Below are 13,912 nucleotides of genomic sequence, written 5' to 3'. Positions count from 1 at the left end.
CTTCCTTTCTCTCATGCGCTTGAGATACGTTGGAGACAGTAAAAGGATTTTACAGACATTTTGGAAACTGATTCTCTGCATTTGTCCTATAGAATCTTGTACTAGAAAGCCCCACCTATCTTCTAACGAATAACAAATAATAACTTAAGGAATACCTTGAGTAGGTTCATGCAGAGTTCTGCTGCCTGTATGGCTTCTGCAGCTTCTCTCCTATGAACTCTCAGTCGCCATTCTGGATGACTTAGTCGGGCACCAGCCTTCGCTTCAGCAGCAGCAATGGGAGAGTACATCATTTGTTTGCCATATTATGATCTCTGACCAGAAGCAAGCTACTTGCTTAGTTTCGCCTGAGTGCTTTTGTAGTTTAGTTCTTAACTTTCCGGGTTGTTTGTGTGTTTTAGGTTACCATCATCTTGAGTGTGGATACTAACTGTTTTTGGATGCGAGCTAACTCAGTGACCTATCGTTTACAACTCAAGGTGGTGCAGACTTTTGTCACTCAGCTTGAGGCTGTTGCCAGTGGGAATTACTGTGAGAGGCCCGACATTAGTATCAAAGGGACGTCCAGCGTGTCCCACGTGACCATCGATCAGTCCGCAACTTCGGCCAGCTTGGTTACTGCCAATAATGAAGTTGACACGTCACCTTCGGCCGAGTGAATGGTTGTTTCAAGGTGTGGTAGGCAGCGGAAGACTTCCGGCCGACTGATCGCAGCGCGTCCCCATTTTGTCTGGCAAACGGATTTAAGGCGCAGTCTGAGGCTGATGAAGATCCTGAGTCAGGTGCATTCGCTCGTCCCATTTCGGAGGAAGCCTCTAGCCCTTCAAAGTCCTCACAGAAGGTGAGTTTATAGGTAGTTGGGAGTTAAGATGTTAGAAGTGTGATGGAGATCGTTAGGCATGTGGCTGCCAAGGAAGGGAAGAACTTCAGTGTGCACTCTGTGCGCATACTGGTATGTGTGTATGGCGGGGGGGGGGGGGGGGGGGGGGGGGAGCGGAGCTGCAGGTGGAGCCTACCACCTGTAGCTTTATTGATAGGACCCACTATGGATCTCTGGTACAAGGCCGAGGATCTGAATGAGAGGATCAGATGGTCTCGCGACTGTATTCACTGCGGATTCCTAAACTTTCGCCATTTATACAGGACTTTCTAGTACTATGAGCAGCAAACCCCTCATAGTGACTACTTAAGGGACGCCAGTTCAAAAATAACTTGGCGTGAGACAAGTTACTATTCGGGATTGAAGTCCCCCCTGCCGCAAAACTAGTTAGACTCTGCTCAGAAGATCTAATTTCTACGAGGATCCGACCTCTCTTTCCAAAAAGGAAATGAAAGTAGAAAAGTACCAGAACGAATGGTGATGGGCAGGTTGCCATCAGACAAACAACGGGCTACATGCGGCCCGTGGGCCGCCGTCTGTGCAACCATGGCTTAATAGGCTGCGGGCCCATTAGACACGGGAGACGACTGCTCAGATAGCGAGTGTTGTGTGGAAGTAACTGGATGGCTTTTTACGATAGGGGTTGCGGTAAAAACAGGAGTTCAGTCTCAAAGGGTACAGGTCAAAGAGCGCACGAGGGCAGATCTAGAAAACATTGTTACCATAGTTGTAAATTGTAGTAGCCGGCTGACGAAAGATCCAGAGCTCTAAGAACTAATAGAAAGCTATGAAGCACAAATCGATATAGCCACTGAATTCTGGCGATCTAATGGTATTCAGAAAAGATAAACTCAGTTGGTGGTGGCGTGTTTATTGCTGTAAAAAGCGAAAATGAAGTAGATAGCTGTTACTAGTTAATGTGGGCAGAGGGTGTACTCCACAACTGCAATAAATTAATATTTGGTTACTTTTACCGACCCCTCACTCAAATGATAAAATTGCTGATTGGTTCAAGGAAATTTTGAGCCTCATTTCGAATAGATATCCGACTCGAACGATTATAGGTTGAGGTGATTTCAACCTACCCTTGGTACGCTGGCGAAAATACATGTTCAATGGTGGCAAGCATAAAACCTTGTGAGAAATGGTACTACATGGATTCTTATTTTGAGCATTTAAAAAAAAATGGCTCTGAGCACTATGGGACTCAACTGCTGTGGTCATCAGTCCCCTAGAACTTAGAACTACTTAAACCTAACTAACCTAAGGACATCACACTCATCCATGCCCGAGGCAGGTTTCGAACCTGCGACCAAAGCAGTCGCACGGTTCCGGACTGCGCGCCTAGAACCGCGAGACCACCGCGGCCGGCTTTGAGCATTTAGTTCACACGAAATAATGAGTATTTCCGACTGATTCCATATTACTATATTTGATACCATCCTCATAAGCAGCTTCTAATCAAATTGCGTGCCTATTGCGTATCGTCTCTGTTGTGCATCTGATTTTGCATTTACTGTCAAAAAGGTCAGGCAGGTGGTCATCGAGTAAAACAGAAGTTATATGTGACTTTCCCTAATGAAGTGTAATAGCACTCTGGTGTGTCTTATCTATATAAACGATGTGGGAGACAATGTGCAAAAAATGGTAGTTGACCCTGAAAAATATCATGTGAGGTCCACCACAAGAGTAGGATACTAAAATAAATGCGTTTTGTTTTGGTTACACAATAAATAATATAAATATAAAGGTTGCTGATTCAAGAAAATGCTTAGGGATTACAAGTATGACCAACACAAATTGGAACCAACTCATAGAAGATGTGAGGAAGGTGAATAAAAAGCGTTGTTTTGGCAGAAAACTTAGAAGATTCAATAGGTCCACTAAAGCAACTGACCAAACTGCGCTCGTCTACTAGAGTACTGCTTTTGGAGTACGCGGTCGTTGCCGGATATAACTGCTGAAGGGCATCGAAAAGTAGGGCCGGTCGTTTTGTATTTTCGTGGAATGGGGGAGAGAGTGTCACGGGTGTGATATGCGAGCATTAATTAAAACAAAGGCGTTTTCCATTTCGGAGTCTACTTTTCACAACTGCTTTTTCCTCCAAATGCGAAAATATTTTGTCAACTCCCACCTACATATGGAGATATGACCACCGTAATAAAATTATAGTGCAGAAGTCAGAGCCCACATGGCAAGATTTAGGTGTTTAGTTTTTCCACACCCAATTCGACATAGGAACGATAGAGAAATACTCTGAAAGAGGGTGTTTAAGCCATCTGCCAAACAATTGTATGTCATTTCGATGATAGATATGTAGAAATAGATGTAGCTGTAGGGTCAAAATTAGTTACAGAGGAGGTATTTGTAGCAGTTATTCACAGTTTATGTGTGTTGACATAAGCTGTCTCCAGCACACCGGCCGGCAAAGATGTAGCGAGAACATCGATAGCAGGCGCTGGATCAAGCGCGCCTATAACGAGAGCAACCAGAGACACACACGCACAAACAACAGGCCGCCAACGCCCTCTCCACAGCATGTACTTAGGCCGCCGGCGCTAACCGGATGGTCTCACTGACTCACTCATCGAGATTGGCGTCAGTCAGTACAATCGCATAATGGGTTCAGTTCACATAGCAGGTTATGGCAGTACATAGCGACCAGATTAGTGCGAACAGCGGAACTAGCAGTGAGAGACTAAAGATTGTAATAGTGAGATTACCAATGGACTTTACATCAGTCTGCAAGGGGGCTATTATTGATGAGCTTGTACCACAACAAATGGACTCCGTTCAAGTTAAGTAAATAGTCATGTGAATAAAGAACTATATTAATACAAGTGTGCATTTGTGTTGTAGAATGAGGATGTAGAGCTGGCCGTTGTGGTCGAGCGGTTTTAGGCGCTTCAGTCTGGAACCACGTGACTGCTACGGTCGCAGGTTCGAATCCTGCCTATGGCATGAAAGTGTGTGATGTCCTTAGGTTAGATAGGTTTAAGTAGTTCTAAGTTCTAGGGGACTGATAAACTCAGATGTTTAAGTCCCATAGTGCTCAGAGCCATTTGAGCCATTTGAAGAGGATGCAGACCACCCTCAACATCATCTTCCTGCTTGTGGCACAAGACCTAATATTTTACCCTGTATATACACTCCTGGAAATGGAAAAAAGAACACATTGACACCGGTGTGTCAGACCCACCATACTTGCTCCGGACACTGCGAGAGGGCTGTACAAGCAATGATCACACGCACGGCACAGCGGACACACCAGGAACCGCGCTGTTGGCCGTCGAATGGCGCTAGCTGCGCAGCATTTGTGCACCGCCGCCGTCAGTGTCAGCCAGCTTGCCGTGGCATACGGAGCTCCATCGCAGTCTTTAACACTGGTAGCATGCCGCGACAGCGTGGACGTGAACCGTATGTGCAGTTGACGGACTTTGAGCGAGGGCGTATAGTGGGCATGCGGGAGGCCGGGTGGACGTACCGCCGAATTGCTCAACACGTGGGGCGTAGGTCTCCACAGTACATCGATGTTGTCGCCAGTGGTCGGCGTAAGGTGCACGTGCCCGTCGACCTGGGACCGGACCGCAGCGACGCACGGATGCACGCCAAGACCGTAGGATCCTACGCAGTGCCGTAGGGGACCGCACCGCCACTTCCCAGCAAATTAGGGACACTGTTGCTCCTGGGGTATCGGCGAGGACCATTCGCAACCGTCTCCATGAAGCTAGGCTACGGTCCCGCTCACCGTTAGGCCGTCTTCCGCTCACGCCCCAACATCGTGCAGCCCGCCTCCAGTGGTGTCGCGACAGGCGTGAATGGAGGGACGAATGGAGACGTGTCGTCTTCAGCGATGAGAGTCGCTTCTGCCTTGGTGCCAATGATGGTCGTATGCGTGTTTGGCGCCATGCAGGTGAGCGCCACAATCAGGACTGCATACGACCGAGGCACACAGGGCCAACACCCGGCATCATGGTGTGGGGAGCGATCTCCTACACTGGCCGTATACCACTGGTGATCGTCGAGGGGACACTGAATAGTGCACGGTACATCCAAACCGTCATCGAACCAATCGTTCTACCATTCCTAGACCGGCAAGGGAACTTGCTGTTCCAACAGGACAATGCACGTCCGCATGTATCCCGTGCCACCCAACGTGCTCTAGAAGGTGTAAGTCAACTACCCTGGCCAGCAAGATCTCCGGATCTGTCCCCCATTGAGCATGTTTGGGACTGGATGAAGCGTCGTCTCACGCGGTCTGCACGTCCAGCACGAACGCTGGTCCAACTGAGGCGCCAGGTGGAAATGGCATGGCAAGCCGTTCCACAGGACTACATCCAGCATCTCTACGATCGTCTCCATGGGAGAATAGCAGCCTGCATTGCTGCGAAAGGTGGATATACACTGTACTAGTGCCGACATTGTGCATGCTCTGTTGCCTGTGTCTATGTGCCTGTGGTCCTGTCAGTGTGATCATGTGATGTATCTGACCCCAGGAATGTGTCAATAAAGTTTCCCCTTCCTGGGACAATGAATTCACGGTGTTCTTATTTCAATTTCCAGGAGTGTAGTTCGAGTATTATCACTCTCACAGGAAGTGCATTCTCATATTGACAGTAAGGAAGGCACAGATGATTTCAGATATGTGGCTACATAAATATTAGCAGAATGCATTGCAGACAAGTCCATCTCATGTTTCAGATGAGATTATCTCGAAAACTATATATCGGGTAAAAATAGTGGGTAAGACAAGTTCAACCCCCGTCCCCTTGGGTGTGGCAACGGGCAACTTTTAAATCTTAAATGGGAACACCCATCTTTATTGCAGATTCGGATTGTCCATAAAAAGGTAATCAAATTTTGTCTGAAACATATTTTAAACCATTGACAGATGGCGCTGAAATCGAGAAAAATTAAAACTGGGGAAGAACTCCGATTTATTTAGAATGATCCGAGAAGGACGCATCAAATCGATATAAAATGTGTACCAACTCTTTCATTACGCCAAATTAAGCTACTTTTTTTACAAAATGTATCCTACCCGACACAGTTTTTGATTGAGGGAGGCGGAATGGTATTAAAGTCTCGTTAGGGAACTCTTCACTATTGCATTACTCACCCAGCTGTGGCGCTACCGTGACCAAACTGCGAACTATGGCTCAGTATAAAGGTCGGTGCAATGCGATCAGACGACACACCATTTTCAGACTGTGAACCGTAAACATCAACTGACGAAAGTAAATTATTCTTTAGCGAAACATGGCTCACTATCCTACTACAGAGATTGTTGATATGAGGTTAATTTTAGGTGAGTGCCATAACAATTAAGCTGCAGACGCGCAATTGTATGCGGATCGTTCCCAAACAGACGACATCCAAGCACGAGAACATTATTCAAAATTGCACTCAACGAGCTCGAAATGGATACAAGCACCGTCCACCTCGTTACCGCGAATACAATGAAAATGACGCTCGTACCCTTACCGTTCTCGCCTGTGTTCAACTGGATCCCGAAGTTAGTAATCGTGCTATTCAGAGACAAACTGGAATACCGAAATCAACTGTTTTTAGGATTTTGAAGGCACATAAAATCATGCGTATCATATTACCCTGACACAGGCATTAACCGCGAAAGATATGCAAATACGCGTGCATTTCTGCCAATGCGCCTTGGAAATGATAAGAGGTGACAATGATTTTTTTAGATACATTATGTTCACCGATGAAGCCACGTTAAAAACAATGGCGAATTAAATCGTCATGATTGTCATTATTGGTCCCCTGTCAATCCAAACTGGCACAGACCCGTTGACAATCGACACAAATGGTCGTTAATGGTCTGGTGTTAAATTTTAAACGGTTACTTGATAGGGCCGTATATTTTGACCGCAATGTTACTGGGGAATGTTATTTACAATGGAGCTAATGGACGATGTTGATTTAGAAACTAGGCAACGAAAGTGCTTCCAACAGGATGGAGCAGCTCTCCATTGTGCTAAAAATTTGCATAACGTTTTAAACTTACGGTACCCTGGTCGTTGCATAGGACGCGGCAGACCAATTCAGTGGCCTCCACGTTCACCGGACCTAACATCTCCTGATTTTTTTCTCGTGGGGTTATTTAAAAAATATTGTTTATGGAAGACAGCCCACAACCAGAAACGATATCAAGCAACGCACTCGAAGAGAGTGTGCAGCCTTACCACAGGATGTGCTGCTCAAAATTGTGGACAACTTTCGCAGATGATTGACTTTATGCTTTGAAGCAAATAGGGATAATTTTGAATAATTTCTTCGTGGCTAATTTCATTAATTAATTGTGAGATGCAAGGGGACTCTCACTAGTGAAGCACCCCATGAGATCATCATTCTACAACGTCCATGATGTTGTTGCTAAGTAACGCTAAAAGTAGGATACAGTACATTTTGTACAAAAATAGTTTAATTTGGCATAACAAAAGAATTAATGCACTTTTTTATCGATTTGATGAGTCTTTCTCGGATCTAAATAAATCCCAAATTTTATTTTCTTATCGATTTCAGCGCCATCTGTCAATCGTTTAAAAAATGTTTCAGACATAACTTGATTACTTTTATATGGAGAATCCGAATAGAAATTGATGTTTCCAATTAAGATTTAAAAGTTGTCCCCTCCCCACCAGAGGGGGTGGGGGCTGGAGGTCACGTGTAGTATCATTTGATGTCCCCCTTTGAGCTCACGAACTTGTCTTACCCACTATTTTTACCAGATGTATAGTTTTCACAGTTTTAGAGATAATCTCATCCGAAACTTGAGATGGACCATGTGATGCCCTTGAAGCTGTGTCACAAGAACATCCGTTGTCACCAAATTTATTTCTCAAAATGAGTCCAGGAGGAATGATGAAATATCGATGAGGTATTCATTAGGGCCTATATAATGCTTGTCACATCGTTGACTATTTCGATACTACGGGAAACTTTCCTACATGCTTATTTTTAAGATCCTCCCCTCCCCACCCTGACCCATAACTACTCCTCTCTAACCTGCTTATACATCTCTTAGCTCTGACGACAATACTTAAAATCTGATGTGAACTGGGTGTCGACGAGTGACACCATAGGGGTGAAAGTGTTTACAGCTTCAGAGAATTGAAACTGATTTGCCAGTGTTTCTGTTAATGTTGATATATGACAACGCAGCTGTATCATCAAACTCAATGTGATTCACCTCTATTAGATTGAGCATCTGGAGAAAAAATTGGTTGCAATTCGCTACCGGGATTGCCCATCATAAACATCGCTGTATTTCCGGTGCAGAGGCACCCTCCATCGTCCATCTTTTGCCCACAGTAGTCTGGAATGGCCGGAATTTGTCACGGCGGTCGTCGCTAACAGCCGTTCTCAATCAGGCTCAACGCTTTTGTCTGTTTGCTGACGTCAGGCGCTGCCGGAACTCGTAACTCACAGAACCTCCCCTGCAGCGGCGGTAACGCCGGCAACTCATCTCCCACAATTACCGCCACTTATCTCGTTCGAGTGCAGCCCGCAATTTTGGACAGTTAGGCTGGATAAGGGCGCTTGTTGGCTCTGGCGGAGATTGCTCGTTGCAGACGCATCTGTTCACTGCGAAGCACTATGAACTGCATGTCAGAGGTTACTTTTTATTTTACAATATGTTAAGATTTCTTTCGGATCCATTCACGCACAGAGCGCGGAAATAACTGCCAGCATACCTTGGAAGAGCTTGTCTTTGTTTGTCTGCGCGATCGTCACGAGATCTACAAGTAGGTCCTGAAGGACGCAGTTTCTATCCTAAAACATGGTTCTTTAAGTCTAAACAGCATTCACGATTACGGCACTACGTCATACTTTCCAAGATAGTGAGGTACGGTGAGTGGCACATTTGTAAACATTTGACAAGTTTAGCGTCATCGTGTGGGATAACGGAGGCTTATAAACACTAAAATGTATTCGTCTGTCGAGCAGCCTCATCTTGTTCTGCACCTTTTGAGCACATTTTCGTACTAACTGTGCCCTGTACGATTCCTATGACCATTAGAAATCACATTGCGTTTCAGGTTGAATTCAAAGTAGAAATTAAGTATTATTGAATCAAGTAACAATGAAGGTACTGTTTTGCGGCATGAAACAACAGGTTAAAGCTCCCAGTTTGTATAATCAGTGCTTGTAGTGGCACTTCAGTCACAATCATGGATAAATAGATGCTCATAGGCAACTGGTGCGTTTATAGTTATTCTTATATTTAATTGGCCAGTGCATTAAGAAATGCAATGCTTTTCGATACTTTGAAGCAACTCTCCAACTTTTTCTGTAATCGTCAGTTAACGACTGTCCTTGGTCTCATTAAACTTAGTGTGATCACATACTTTATTGTAAGATGCAGTGAATGGTTCACAAATTCGCTTCTCTCACTTGCGAATGCGAAGGGAGACCGAGTAATCCTTGAAAAGTATTGCTCTCATTCTTCAAATAGTAAGCTTTCCAAAATAATATGTTGTTCTATGCCGAAGTCACTTCTTTCTTCTGTTATCTATTATTATCGGATGGTGTTCTTAGGATAAACTGAAATTTCCTTTAGCCGTATTCCTTGATACTATCTTATCAAACGATGACCGTCTCCTCTGCAGCTAATAACAGCTTCTCATGACACGAAGTTAGATTTTATGTGAAATTCCTTAACATAGGGTATAAAAGGCATAAATATTTGCGCAGTTCAAGCAATTTCTTTTTATTAATGGCAATTATCCGAAATTTATAAGAAGTAGACATAAAAATTTGGTACAAGAAATTGCTTCACTGACAAAAATCGTACTGTGGATCCACCTTTAAATCGTCACATGACGGATATCGAAATAAGTGAACGCGCGATAGAAAATCCACCGAAATCACTCAAAACAGGACCTGAAGAGATACCTCTATAACTCTACATTATGCGAAATAATCTGCATCCCTTCTAGCAGCTGTGTACCGCAGGTTGCTCGAGGAGCGGAACGTTCTCGGTTATTAAAAAAATGCACAAGTCATTCAGGAAGGGTCAACACCAGAAGGAACAGCCAAGCGCATTAACGTGCTTATTTCTGGATATCGGGTGGCCAGCCTCTCCTAAGTCAACTTCACCCCTCGGAGAAATAGAGAGGTCCGGTGTGTCAGCCAGCCTGGATGTGCTTTCTAAACGTTTCTCACATACGAGTAGGTGAATACCGAGCTGGTACCCAAGTCCCACTTCAGATACACGATTAGGAAACATTTAGAAAACTTTGTTACAGTTGAACATAGAGATCTATTGTAGACGCATAGCGATGGGGTACACACTATTGAGCCCCAAGACGAGTGCATTTTGTCAGGAAGGGAATGTGGCCTAGCACTTCCAATAACATTGCCTCGACTCATATAACAACGGTGACACCGTAGATGAAACGGGAGAAAGACCATGGAAAATAAGAAGAAGGGCCATCCAACAGATGCATAGGACTATAGGTTTCTATCGGAGAAGTCAGCGATTTTGCATATTGTTGCGCAGCAGAATAATTTTATTGTAAATGTTTAAATTAATAAAAGTTGTACCAGGCGAACCCAGAGCTGGGAAGGTTACCGCTGGAGTGGTGTGCCAATCGGGATATCAACAATGGGTACCGCAAATATAACAGACGTGAGGCATGAGGTGTGCATTCCCATACAACCTTACAGCGAGGCAGACAGAAACACGAACTGCTGTGCAAACATTGCTGTCTCGGCGACCCAGAATAATTACTGAATTACAACAGTGACGCAAGGAGCACTGACAGAGCTGACTTTTTTCTTTCCAGACTTCTGCATGGTTTGCTGCGGCCCATCATGAATTTCTCACCTGTGGTAACATTTTCATCTCAGAGTAACACTTGTAGCCTACGTCGTCAATTATCTGTTGGATATATTCCTCCCGTTGTCTTCCTCTACAGTTTTTACCCTCCATAGCTACCTCTAGTACCACGAAAATTATTCCCCGATGTCTTGACAGATGTCCTATTATGCTGTCCCTTCTTCTTGTCAGCGTTTTCCATTTGTTCCTTTCCTCGCTGATCCCACTTCCTGACCTTATCGGTCCACACAATTTTCACCATTCTTCTGTAGCATCTAACAGCTTCGACTCTCTTCCGTTCAAGTTTTCCTACAGTTCATGTTTCACTATTTCACTGCATACAATACTGAGCTACAACCGTACTTGCTCAGAAATTTCTTCCTCAAATTAAAACCTACGTTTGATGCTATCAGACATCTCTCGGCCAGGAATGCCCTTCTTGGCAGTGCTAGACTGTTATATTCCACATACTCCGTCCGTCATGGGTTGTTTTACTGCCTAGGTAGCAGAATTCCTTTACTTTGTCTACTTCTTGATAACTATGTAAGGTTTTCGCTGTTCTCGTTTCTGCTACTTCTCATTACTTTCTTCTTCGATCAACTCTCCATCCACATTCTGTATTCATTAAGTTGTTCATTCCATTCAACACATCCTGTAATTCTTCTTCGCATTCACTGAGGATAACCATTTCATCAGCGAGTCTTAACACCGATAACTTTTCACCCTTGAACCTTTCTTTTGTGTCCGTCATTGCTTCTTCAACGAATACATTGGACGGTAGGTGCGAAGGATTACATCCTTGTCTTCTTCCAATCCAAGCACTTCGTTCTTGGTGTTCCAGTTTTACTGTTCCTTCTTCGTTCTTATACATATTGTATATTATCCGTCTTTTCCTATAGCTAAGCCTGTTTTTCTCAGAATTTCGAACATCACTTCTAATAGTCGAACGATCTTTCCAGGTGGACAAATCCAATGAACATGTCTCGATTTCTCTTCAGCCATGCTTTAATTATCAAGGGCAACGTCAGAATTGCCTCTCAGCTAACTTTGCCTTTCCTTAAGTGAAACAGATCGTTATCTAACACATCCTCGTTTTTTCTTTCCCATTCTTGTCAGCAATTCGGGTGCGTCAGCTGTTAAGCTGATCGTGCGCTAATTCTCGCATTTGTCAGTTCTTTCTGTGTTTGAAATTGTGTGGATGATGTTTTTCCGAAATTCTGACGGTATATCGCCAGTCTCATATATTATGCACACCAACGTGAATAGTCTTTTGTGAATTTAGAAATTCTGCTGCGTTATTATCTATCCCTTCGACCGTATTTGACCTTACGTCTTCCAAAGCTCATTGAAACTTCTGATTCCAACTCTGGATTCCTTATCTCTTCCCTGTCGACTCATGTTTCTTGTCACGTCATCAGACAACGCTTCCCCTCGGAGAGGCCTTGAATGTACTCTTTTCTACCCACTCTCTCTTCTGCATTTAGTAGTGGAATTCCCATTGCACTCTGAATGTTAGTGCCCTTTATTTTAATTTCACCGAAGTCTCTTTGACTTTTCGATACGATGAGCCTGTCCGTCTGACAATGATTTACTTTTCGATTTCTTCATATTTCTCATGCCGCCATTTCGCTTTAGTTTCCCTGTATATCCTGTTTAAAGTTCCCATTTATTTCGTTCATAGATGAACTCTACGTCTGTAACCCTGAATTTCTCTGATCATCTTTGTACTTCCTTCTTTCGTCGATCAACTAACGTATTTGATGTGTTACCCTTGGTTTTATTTGAAGATGCGTTCCTTATACCTACGGTTTTCTTTCCAACTTCTGTTATTGCTCTTTTTAGAAATGTCCTTTCCTCTCCAACTGACGTACCTGCTGAGCTGTTCATTATCACTGAACTTCAAGCGTGCCTTTTCATTCCTTGGTATTTCCACATGCCGCCATTTTGCACATTGATTCCACTTGACTAGTCTCTTAAACTTCATTATTACTAAATTGTGATCGGAGTCTTTACCTGCTCCTGGTTACGCCTTACAATGCAATATCTGCTTTCGGAATCTCTGGTTGACCATGATGTAATCTAACTGAAATCTTCCTGTAACTCCCGGACTTTTCCTACTATACCTCCTCATATGGTTCTTGAACAGAGTATCCGCTATTACTATCAGATATAGTTCCTGCTACCAAGCCCATATTTTCCAGTAACCCTTTCTTCCAATCCGTCGCCTACAATCGCATTCCAATATCCATGACTGTTAGACTTTCATCTCCCTTTACGTACTGAATTATCTATTCAGTATCCTCATATACATTCTGTATCTCTTCGTCCTCTGCTTGCGATGTCGGCATGAGTACCTAATTACTTTGATTCAAAATTTAGCCAGTGGCGAGGTTCGAAGTCGGGGCTGAGGTTATTTAGATTACTGGTCAAACTACTCTGAACATCTGTTCGGTCCTCCATTCTCTTTGACAGGGCTGTTGGTAGGACGAGGGTTATTACTTATGCCGCAAGTCAATGGCCGCCATTTTGATTCAAAATTTAGCCAGCGGCGAGGTTCGAAGTCGGGGCCGAGGTTATTTAGATTACTGGTCAAAAATTCTAAGTATAGACCACCGATGATTTTTGGGATCTGATAAACGTGGGAATATGCGCTCATACACTCAGAGAGCCTGCTTCATAGGCACGGGCTCCATCCTTCGAGGCTATTGGAGCTCAAAGCTACTCTCAGTCAAGCTGCTATTCTGTCCGTTTCGCTAGAACCAGAGAGGACGACGATCTGTCGAGTTTCAGTAAACCGATGGCAAGCTGTTACATGATGATCGGCCTGCTACTTGCTGACCTCTACACCGAGATGGAGCCTATCTGATGCACATCACAGCCGTGACCCGCTGGTCTTGCCTGTTGGGTCATTGTGGATGAGAAGGTGGTTGTGCTACCAGCCCCTGTCACTCTATTGACCATCGTGGATGATATGGAGGCTGCCATCTCCACACCGACCAGTCCTGCACAGTGTCGTGGCCAACTCGTGAGCATCTGCTTCCGTCTGAGTCGATCCATGGTGGCTGACCATTATCTAGTCTTCAGCTGACATCCTGGACCACAATCAGCAGTACCCACTTGAGCTTTCTTCGGGCTGTATTCAATAGCACCGAGGTCACTGAACGTACAGGCAGGCAGCGGCTTCCTCAACC

This window comes from Schistocerca serialis, chromosome 4, assembly GCF_023864345.2.
Source record: "Schistocerca serialis cubense isolate TAMUIC-IGC-003099 chromosome 4, iqSchSeri2.2, whole genome shotgun sequence".
NCBI classification, from domain to species: Eukaryota; Metazoa; Arthropoda; class Insecta; order Orthoptera; family Acrididae; genus Schistocerca; species Schistocerca serialis.
This window is presented reverse-complemented; position numbering follows the sequence as displayed.